We start from the raw sequence: 10,032 nt of genomic DNA on the forward strand, positions 1-10,032 counted from the left end.
CTGAACATCGCTCACTGATGGGAAGTAGAGATTTGACTTTTTCCCTTTGCTCATGCACATGCAAACTTTCAATTGTCTTTTTCATGCTTTAATGAACTGCCTTATCTCAACCTACGAGTTGTTTTCCATCTTATTCTCTCCCGTGTCCTGCTATGAAGAGGAGCAATAGAGAGGCTCAGTGGGCACCTGGTGCCTGACCAAGGCCAACCCTCACTACAGTCCTTTTTGGTGCCCAATAGTGGGGTGAGATAAAGGCAGTTATATATAGATATCTATCTATATCTGTATTGCATGCTGCAGTAAAAAGTGAATCGTAGTTATAGAGTAGCAGGCTCTTGTGCAGGATAAGGAGTTTGTCAGCTGCACTGCTTATCTCTTTATTTTGCTGAGTTTGGGAACATGTTAACAAAAACAATGGCTCTGTGCTTTGCTCTTACACTGATGGCCTTGTTGTGTGTGGGGAGCTATGTTCTGGGGACGGTAATTGATGTGAACGCTTTCATAATGCAGGCTCCCATGGTCTTTGCTCATCCTTATGTAAGCCATTTAATACTCTTAATAATATTAGCTAATACTGTTGGCATTCTATGGAGTTCATGGAATCTGGCATCATCCTGGGTTAGGAGAAAACAAACTTTAGGTGAGGAGATATTGAAAGATGCCCTGAGGCATCCAGTTCCTGGGTGGCAAGGTGCATGGAAGGATTTGGGCAGGTTCCTAGGGCGGTTTTCACCTCCCATTGCCTGGGACTTTACACCTGAACAGGTAATCAACCCTGACAAACTGGCCCATCAGCTGACAGAAGGGTGCCTCGCCCACCCCACTGAACACCAGCAGCTTCTTGCCCTGTACTGGGGCCTAGCCTGTGCCTACCGAGTCGCTGTTCAGTACTCTCAGAGGACTGTAGTTGAGGCAGGAACCCAAACTGCATTTGAGGACACCATGCCTGAGTCAGGGACTCCAACCACAGCAGCTACAGTAACTGCCCCAGAAGTGAAAGCAAGAAAATGGACAATGCAAGTTGCACACCCTTTCCATCGATTAGTAAGGGAGGAAGAAGAAGAGGAAGAAGAAGGGGAAGTAACAGTAGGAAAGGAGGGGTTAGATCAAGAGGCAGGTCCTTCAACAAAGAAAGCAAAAGGAGTGAGGCAAATCAGACAGGAAACCGAAGTTACTCGGTCCCTGACCTCATCAGAACTTCGAGACTTGCGCAAAGATTACAGCCGGCAGCCAGGGGAGCCGATTGCTGCCTGGCTGCTTCGGTGCTGGGATAATGGGGCTGGCAGACAGCAGTTAGAAGGTCATGAAGCCCAGCAGCTGGGATCCCTAGCTAAAGATCGGGAAATTGAAAGAGGAATTGGAAAAGAAGGAGCAATATGCAGCCTCTGGAGGCGGCTCCTCTCAAGTGTGAGAGCAAGATACCCATTTAAGGAAGATCTGGTGAACTCCCCAGGGAAGTGGACCACTGCAGATGAAGGTATCCAGTACTTGAGAGAATTAGCAGTGCTGGAAATTGTCTATAGTGATCTAAAAATTGACAGGGTCCCTGAGGATCCAGAGGATGCCCCTTGCACAATGGCCATGTGGAGGAAGGTGGTTCAAAGCGCCCCTGCATCATATTCCAGCAGCTTGGTATCATTGTACCACCCACAAATGGATACGCCAACCGTAGAGATGGCGTCCTCCTGGCTCCGGAATGTAGAAGAAACTCTGGGCACTTCCTCGTCCCTACAAGCCAGCAGCCCAGCTTTTAGGGGCAGCCCCAGAGATCAGTCCTCTCCTTCCCCGGTGAGAGGGAAGGGAAGCCCCAAGCGCAGACCCCGTGGGGAGCTCTGGTTCTTCCTGCGTGACCAGGGGGAGGACATGAGGAAGTGGGTAGGTGAACCCACCTTTAAGCTGGAAGCCCGTGTCCGTGAACTGAGAGGGAAGAAAGCTGTTAAAGGGTCACCCAAGAAGATTGCCAGTGTAGTTGCCACAGAGAGACAAGAAGGCAATCAGCGATTTCCCAGACATAAAAGGGCTAAAATCACTTCCTTTCACCCTGATGAGGGGACTTCTGATCTGGCATCGCAAAGGTCAGATAGTGAATACTCTGACCAGGAACAGGAATAGAGGGTCCCTGCCTCTGGCCAGGAGGAGGAAAGGGATGACCAGGCATACTGGACTGTGGGTTCGATGGCCTGGCACATCAAACCCACAGAAGTGCAAAGCTTTAGTAGATACATTGTACATTGATGCCATCAATGCACAGAAGTGCAGAATCCATCTGGATCTTTGGAGTGACAGGGGGATGCCAGGATTTTTTTGTGTTAGAGGCCAAGGTGAGCTTAACAGGGAACAAGTGGGAAGGATACTGGCTGTGGCTGTGATTGGCTCAGAGGCCCCTTGTATCCTTGGCATCAACTAGATACTTTAAGGATCCAAAAGGATATCCATGGGCTTTTAGTGTAGCTACAGTGAATACAGAGAAGATCAAAGAGTTAACTAGCCTGTCTGGCTTCTCAGAAGATTCCTTCATTGTAGGATTGCTGCAGGTTGAATGAAGACCAGCAAGTACCAGTTGCTACCAGGACTGTGCAGCAGCAGCAGTATCTCACCAACCAAGACTCTGTAACCCCCATCCATGAACCCCCCATCCATTAGTCCTTGGAGAGCCAAGGAGTGTTCAGCAGGACCTGCCACCCTTTAACAGCCCCATATGGCCGGTGTGAGTCTGATGGGGAATGGAGGCTGGCAGTGGACTGTTGGGGCCTGAATGACGCACCTGTGAGTGCTGCTGTACCTGGCATGTTGGAAATTCAATATGAGCTGCAGTCAAAGGCAGCCAAGAGGTGCCACACAGGTTATACACAAATGTGAAATGTGCTGCAATCAAGTGAGCCACACAAGTGGAGTCTCCTTGGAAGAGAGGGCAGTGGCTGGAGTTCCAGTATGGTGAGGCCTGGCAAATTGATGTATTGGGCTGCTCCCATGAACATGCCAAGGCAAGAGTCACATCCTCACCATGGTAGAGGCAACAACTGGCTGGCTGGAAACATCCCCTGTAAAACATTGCCACTGCTTGAGAGACCTTGAGATCCCAGGCCTTGAGGGACAGATTTTGTGGCAACATGGTACTATGGAGAGGATTGAATCAGACAATGGGGTTCACTTTAAAAATAAACTCATAAACTCTGGGGCAAAGAAGCATGGAATTGAGTGGATGTATCACATCCTTTATTACCCACAGGCCTCTGGGAAGATTGAAAGGTATAACAGACTGCTGAAAACTATGTAAAGAGTGTAAGGTAATGGGCCATGGAAGCACTGGGATGCAAATTTAGCAGAAGCCACTTGGCTAGTCAACCCTAGGGGATCTGGTAACCACCCTAGTCCTGCCCAAATGAAACCTCTGCACACTGTGGGAGGAAATAAGGTCCCTGCACACATAGGGAAGTGGGAAAGTCAGTGTGGATTTCTCCTCCCATGGGAAAAGGCAAGCCCATTCGTGGGATTGTCTTTGCCCAGGGACCTGGGTGTATTTGGTGGGTGATGAAGAAGGATGGGGAGACCCGGTGTGCACCTCAAGGAGCCTTAACCTTGGGGAGAAAATAATCTGTGGTGTGAGTTGTATGTTGCAGGAAGTAGCAGAAATGACATGAACTGATGAAGAATGAATTTTGTGAGGAGCAAGATGAATGCAACAACAACCAGAGCCAGGCTGGTGTCAGTGTCCAACAATCAAGTGTGCTGCTTCTGTCCTGATCACTCATCCTGATGGAATGGAGCCCGTCATGGATCTGGAGGGATGAAAGAAGCCCATGAAATGGAAAAATAATCTCTTCATTGAAAGGACAGGGGAGAGTGGTTAATGAAAATGTATGTTTGATACAGAGATGGTTTAAGGATGTAGTTTAAGTTGTATGTGTGGGCAAGAAGGCATTCCAGTAATGAGAAATAAATACAGTGGAACAGTTGGAAAATATATAAATTATGTGGGATCTGAGTATGACGCAAATGGTATGGAATGAGGGGTGGAGAGTGAATGGAATAAGGGGTCTGAGACTGGACTGAGATGGAGTTAATTTTCCCTTAGCAGCTCTCACAGTGCTGTGCTTTGCAGTGGGAGCTGGAAAGGTGTTGGTAACACACCAGTGCTTTGGCTCCTGCTGAGCAGACCTGTCCCTCTAACATTCCCCCCCATCAAGGGGCTGGGAGTGGGCAAGATCCTGGGAGGGCACACAACCAGGCCAGCTGACCCAAATCAACCAAAGGGATATTCCATACCGTATGATGTCAGCTCAGATATAAAAGCTGAGGGAGGGAGGAGGATCAGGGAGGCATTTGTTACTCTGCAGTGTTTGCCTTCTGGAGCCACCACTGTGCGTGCTGAAGCCGTGCTTCCCGGGAAGTGCCTGAACATCGCTCACTGATGGGAAGTAGAGATTTGACTTTTTCCCTTTGCTCATGCACATGCAAACTTCCGCTTGTCTATTTTTATGCTTTAGTAAACTGCCTTGTCTCAACCTATGAGTTGTTTTCCATCTTATTCTCTCCCGTGTCCTGCTATGAAGAGGAGCAATAGAGAGGCTCAGTGGGCACCTGGTGCCTGACCAAGGTCAACCCTCACTGCATCACAGAACCTGGAGTCAGCCTGGCATCCCCAGTGAGGGTCTGCTCTGCCAAGGAAATACCATGGGGACAAGGATTTGTGCACATCAGAGAATGAGGCTCCATTTGGGGTACAAAGTAAGTCCTTTTTTACCTCAGAGACATAACCAGGCATAGGACACTAGCACTTGGGGCAGCCAATAGGTGCTGCTGACTTGTATTTTCACCTGGCACAGTCAAAAAATGACGATGTAAATGGGACAGAACACAGGCTTGTATTGATTCTGGAAACTTCATGGACCTATTAGTACAGTGTTAAACACTCTGCCTTGATTACCTGCAGGGTAATGGTTGTGTTGTAAGTGAAATGTCAGAGCTTCAGATGGGAATGCCTAAGGAGCAAGATGTGCTGTGGTACAAGTGTCTATCCTCTGTGGTGGTAATCCCCTAGTGCCACAAAAACAGAACCATCCAGGGGTTAAAAAGTTGGCCACCAGCTTCACCCAGGGTCATTGTCATGTTTTTAGAATGAATTAGAAAAACATGGATTAGTAAAAAAAATTCAATTTTGGTATAATCAGAGTGCCCAGTAGAGGTTATGATCTATACAGCCAATTGTGTTGCTTGGGTCATAGATGTCCCAATTATCATTAGTTCTAAGCCAACTCTGTAGACAGCACCATGTAGAATTAAGACCGGTGACATTACAGTATCTTTGACAATTCATGTTTTAACATTCCATGTAAGATGCCAGAGTCCATTAAAACATTTTTTTGTTTGTATTTGCTGATTCATTATTTCAGGTCCATGAGGTTTCCAGAATCAATACAAGCTTGTGCTCTGTCCCATTTACACCAAAGCCACGCTTGGGTGTGATTGTAACACAAAGTGTAATTATAGTTGCTTGTCTTCCTCACCCAAATTGAATCTGTATCCTGGGGCATTATAATGGACTATGGGGCCTCAACATATGAATGTGCTTTAAAGGTTGTTGTTATTGATAATTTGGTGTATTGGGGAGTAAGTATGCCAAATTAGGTTGACACCAAGATGCTTCAGAGACAAGTTCTGCTGAGCCTCAAAATTTGGCATCTAGTGATCAAGGGTGGTGTAAGGAATGCCAACAATCCAATTTGTTGCCTGCTTGAAAAATTATATTCATAAATTGTACAATGTGATCACTATTCCATCCTGGAAATAAGGAACAAGCAATAACGTAGTGACAAGGCATGGTGTGCATAATGTAAGTTATACAAAAGACAAATGCTCATGATGTTGTTTCACTTCATGCCAACTTGCCAAACCAGTATGACATCTGGAGGAGCAGAGGAAGCCCATGGACTCTGGGAGTAATAACTGTCTGTTAAAGGACAGGGGACAGTAGTTAATGAGAAATTAACACATTAATTAATGTGTTGCTTAGGAAGGTGGTTTAACTGTGTAGTTTGAGTTGTAAGCATTGGTAAGAAGGGATTTCAGTAATGAGAACCAAATACAATTGAATCATATACTGTGTGAAGTGCTGGGCCCCACAATTTAAGAATGATGTTAAGGTCCTTGAATGAATCCAGAAGATTCTGGGTTTATCTAGTTTAGAGAAAATGAGGCTGAGGCAAGACCTCATTGTGCTCTGCAGCTTCCTGAGGAGGGGAGGTGGCTCCTTCCCTGCCTGCAGTGTGCTGGTGCCATCCCCATCATGCCTACCCCACAGTCTTTGCAAGATGACCATGGGCATCTCTTTTAGCCAGCCTACTTTTCCTTGCAGGAGATCCCCTAAGTGTCTCCATTCCAGATCATGTTCCTGTTTGCAGGGGGCCACTTTGTGTCAGATCTATTAATTTCAGCATTTCAAGCATTTTGTCCCTTATTTTTACTACTCTGAGTTCCCTTAAGCCTCTGGATGACCCTGACCCGGCCTTCCCTCTGGGAGTGCTTCCCTGTCCTTGTTGCCCTCTCTAAGGACTGTCAATTTTCCAGCCCTTCCAGGCCACTGTGGTGTTTCAGTGCCACATTTCATGCCATAATATTAAGGCCAGGCTTTTCTGGCCTCTCTGGATGCTGTATTTTGCAAGAATTTTAGTTTCCCTGCTGCTGTTGCTGGCACAACCATCGTGTCTTAGGGTGTTGCCTCTGTTCCTTAAGGAAATCCTGAGCAGTCAGCCTCATTGTCCAGCCAGAGCATCCATCAAGACTACTAGAGGGAGGGAGAAGGAGACAGCTCCACAGTCCCAGCATTTTTCTAGAAACATTTATTATGGATGATAACAGGGAGAAGATTTTCACTCTGGCCTCTGCATCAGTGTTTAGGAGAAATATTCTTCCTGTCAGGAATATTTGTAATATTCCTCAGCCTCAGCCTGATGAAGGATCACTGCTCCAGTCCCCAGCTGGTACCACCCATCCCACCCAGTCCTCAGGAGGCTTTTGGCTGTCCTGCATGGACAACTGCCTTAGCTGCTCAGCGTGACAATTCCTAGAAGTCATTGTGACCCTGGGTGGCAGGGGGGGCCCTTCCTCTCCAGCAGGAGCCAGCAGGAGCCCCCGGGACGTTTTAATGTCAGGGTTTAATGTCAAGGAGGCTGCATTATCTGGACAAAGCCTGGGCAATGAAAAGCGGGGAGGAAGACTCACTGCCAGAATCAAAGCCTCCTCCTCATTTTCTATTTTCAGTATATATCTTTTCAGTGATCTGCTCTGAGACCAGGCACATAGGCTTTTGCTGTAGGCGCCACAGGTCCAGATGGCTGAGGGTAATTTTTAACTAATTGGTTTGCAACAAAGCCATGGGATTCAAAGGCGACTGCTCACACTTCTGCATCCTTAGCTTGCTGCAAAGCTTCCAGTTCCTGCCTAGCAGTGCTAAACAAAGCACCTACAGCTGACACCTCTGTGAGAAGCCCAATGAAGAGCCCCTTGCTTTGCATTTTAGTGTCTTGTCACCTCTGAAACTCACTACGCAGCCTTTCCAAATTCAACCAATTCTTAGACACCTTGTCCCTGTCACACAGAGGGGTTTTCTACAAGTATCTTGCAATTTTCACTGCTTTTCTACTGCCTTCTCCCAAGCATCCATGATTTGTTTATCACAGATCCACACTTCTGACACCAATTAATGCCACAACCCAGAAGGATTACTTACTTGGCTTGTGAGAATGCAAAGATTGCAACTGTTTGTAGTATGTCTGACTCTGTCATGCACAAAGACACAGAGGATTTATTAGCTATTTTCTCTTATTCATTACAGTTTAGTACTATCAAGGCAAGTACATTTACAGTTGACAAAACAAGTAGGTCTACTCTACAAGTTACTGCAAATTACCACCAGAAAGCAAACAGGGATTTCCACAGCAGCTGCAATCAATACTAGCATCAAGTCTGCATTTCAGTATTACACAGCCTATGACATACCACCACCTCATGCACAGTTACAGCCTTGCTCAGGCTTCCCCCCGTCCCTTGTCCTGGCCAGCCTCCACCTACAGCCCTGCACGTTCCCAGCTGGGCTGTGGCTCCCATCAGCATATGAGAAAATGCTCAGAGGCCAGATAGGTCATGTAGGAACAGAGAACCAAGACTGAGGACAAAGCCAACCCAGTTTTAATTTCTTGCAGCATTCAAAGCTGTATTTGTCACTGTGGTACAGACTGACCAAGAACCACCAGCATGGTTACAAACAAACAAACAAACAAACAAACAAACAAACCATCCAGCATGTCTAGCCCACAGCCCAATCACAAGCCTTCCAAAACAGACCATTCCCTGAGACAGTGACCTCCAAAAGTCAGATCTGAAAACAAACTTCCTCTGGGTGTTTCACATTCCTTTGGTGCTATTCTCTAAACGCAATGTTTGTGTCTCTTACTAAAAAAATCCACAGCAACAGGCTTTCCACATAAACTTAAAGGGAAGTGATTCAGTTATTTTTCTGGGATTAAGTTTCAAATAAATTTTCTTAGACTAGGCTATGGAAACTATAATATGACCTGCCAGTTAACCAGTAATAAAGCAATGTTGATGCTGTGGCATACAAATAATACTTCTAAGGATGATGCTGGTTTAACTTGGGTGGTTTTAATTCACCACTGGGTTTATCAAGATTTTGCAAGAAATTTAAGTCTGAGTAAAGCACTGTACTTATGCAGTTATACTGATTTAAGTGCTCTGGCTGGCTCTCTTGACACAGATACCCACAATCTCTGAGACACATAGTGGACTTTACACACAACTATCAACAGCTACGTAACAATTCCTTAGTGGCTCCAGCTTGTGCTGGTCACACAGTTCTCAGGAACTGCTGCTCAGAAATAGCAGCAAGTCATGCAGCTTTCTGCTGCAAGTACTGACAACCTGACAACACTTGGTCACAATCTTATTTCACTATGAAAAGAGTGATTTCCTTTCATTCTGTTATAAACCATACTCCAGAATGGGTAAGAATCACAATTTCATATAAATGCCTACTGCCAGTTTACATTAAATTGAGAAATTTAAATATAGCCTTATGCCTCTACCACAGGCTCAATCAGATCACAGAATGAACTGCAAGAGTTTCAGATTCATATATTATGATGCAAATGAGTTTTGTAAATTGTGACCTAGTTCCCATGTTAGGAACAGTTGGGACCAACAGCAGGGACTGTGTGATGAATGCAAGCAGCAGGAGCAAGCAAGGAAATTAACATTTGTTCTTAATTTGAAATGGATTTTTAATCACTTTCAGGTGCCTCAAAGGAAGTGCACACACTTGTTTACTATAATCATTCTGACAGAAGAATGCATATAGGAGGTAACACGTTTTTGTTTTACTAATTGAAATGTTTGCAGCAGTGGTGTCACATGAAGTGCCAGAACACAGCTCTTTCTGGAGGGCACAAAGAAGGACTGTGAAATGAAGTTTCCCAATTGATCCGTTCCTCAGAACTTGCATTGTAAAGAAAGTGAGTTGCACGTACCCTCTAAAAGCGACTGGATATTAGATCACATTCATCTTTCCAAATCCAGTTGCTTTTTTTTAAGTGAGAGGCCTGATAAACTCACTCTCCAAAGAGCCTGCTCAGGGATTTAGCTCCACGGCTGTCAGCCACATGCTTAAACACGATTCAGCAGAGTTAGTGGAAAATACTAAACTCATGAAATTCAGCTTGTGATGTAACAGCGAGCACACAACAACACACTGTGCTGAGCTTCAGCCTGAGGCAGCTTTCTGATAAACCATTGTTTTAAATGAGCTGTAGAATACTACTTTAAATGTTCGAATGACATTTAAATGTTTTAAATGCACCCAACAGCGAGGGTGTAACTTGTTAAAAACCAGACAGATTTTCATTCTGAGGATTATCTAGAGGTGGAAATTGTTGGACGCTGTAAAAACGGCAGAGCCTCCACGCTCCCCAAAAATAGAGTCTCAGCTCCCTCTGGTGGAAAAGGTCTAAGTGAGAAAGT

This window comes from Motacilla alba, chromosome 7 (genome assembly GCF_015832195.1).
Source record: "Motacilla alba alba isolate MOTALB_02 chromosome 7, Motacilla_alba_V1.0_pri, whole genome shotgun sequence".
NCBI classification, from domain to species: Eukaryota; Metazoa; Chordata; class Aves; order Passeriformes; family Motacillidae; genus Motacilla; species Motacilla alba.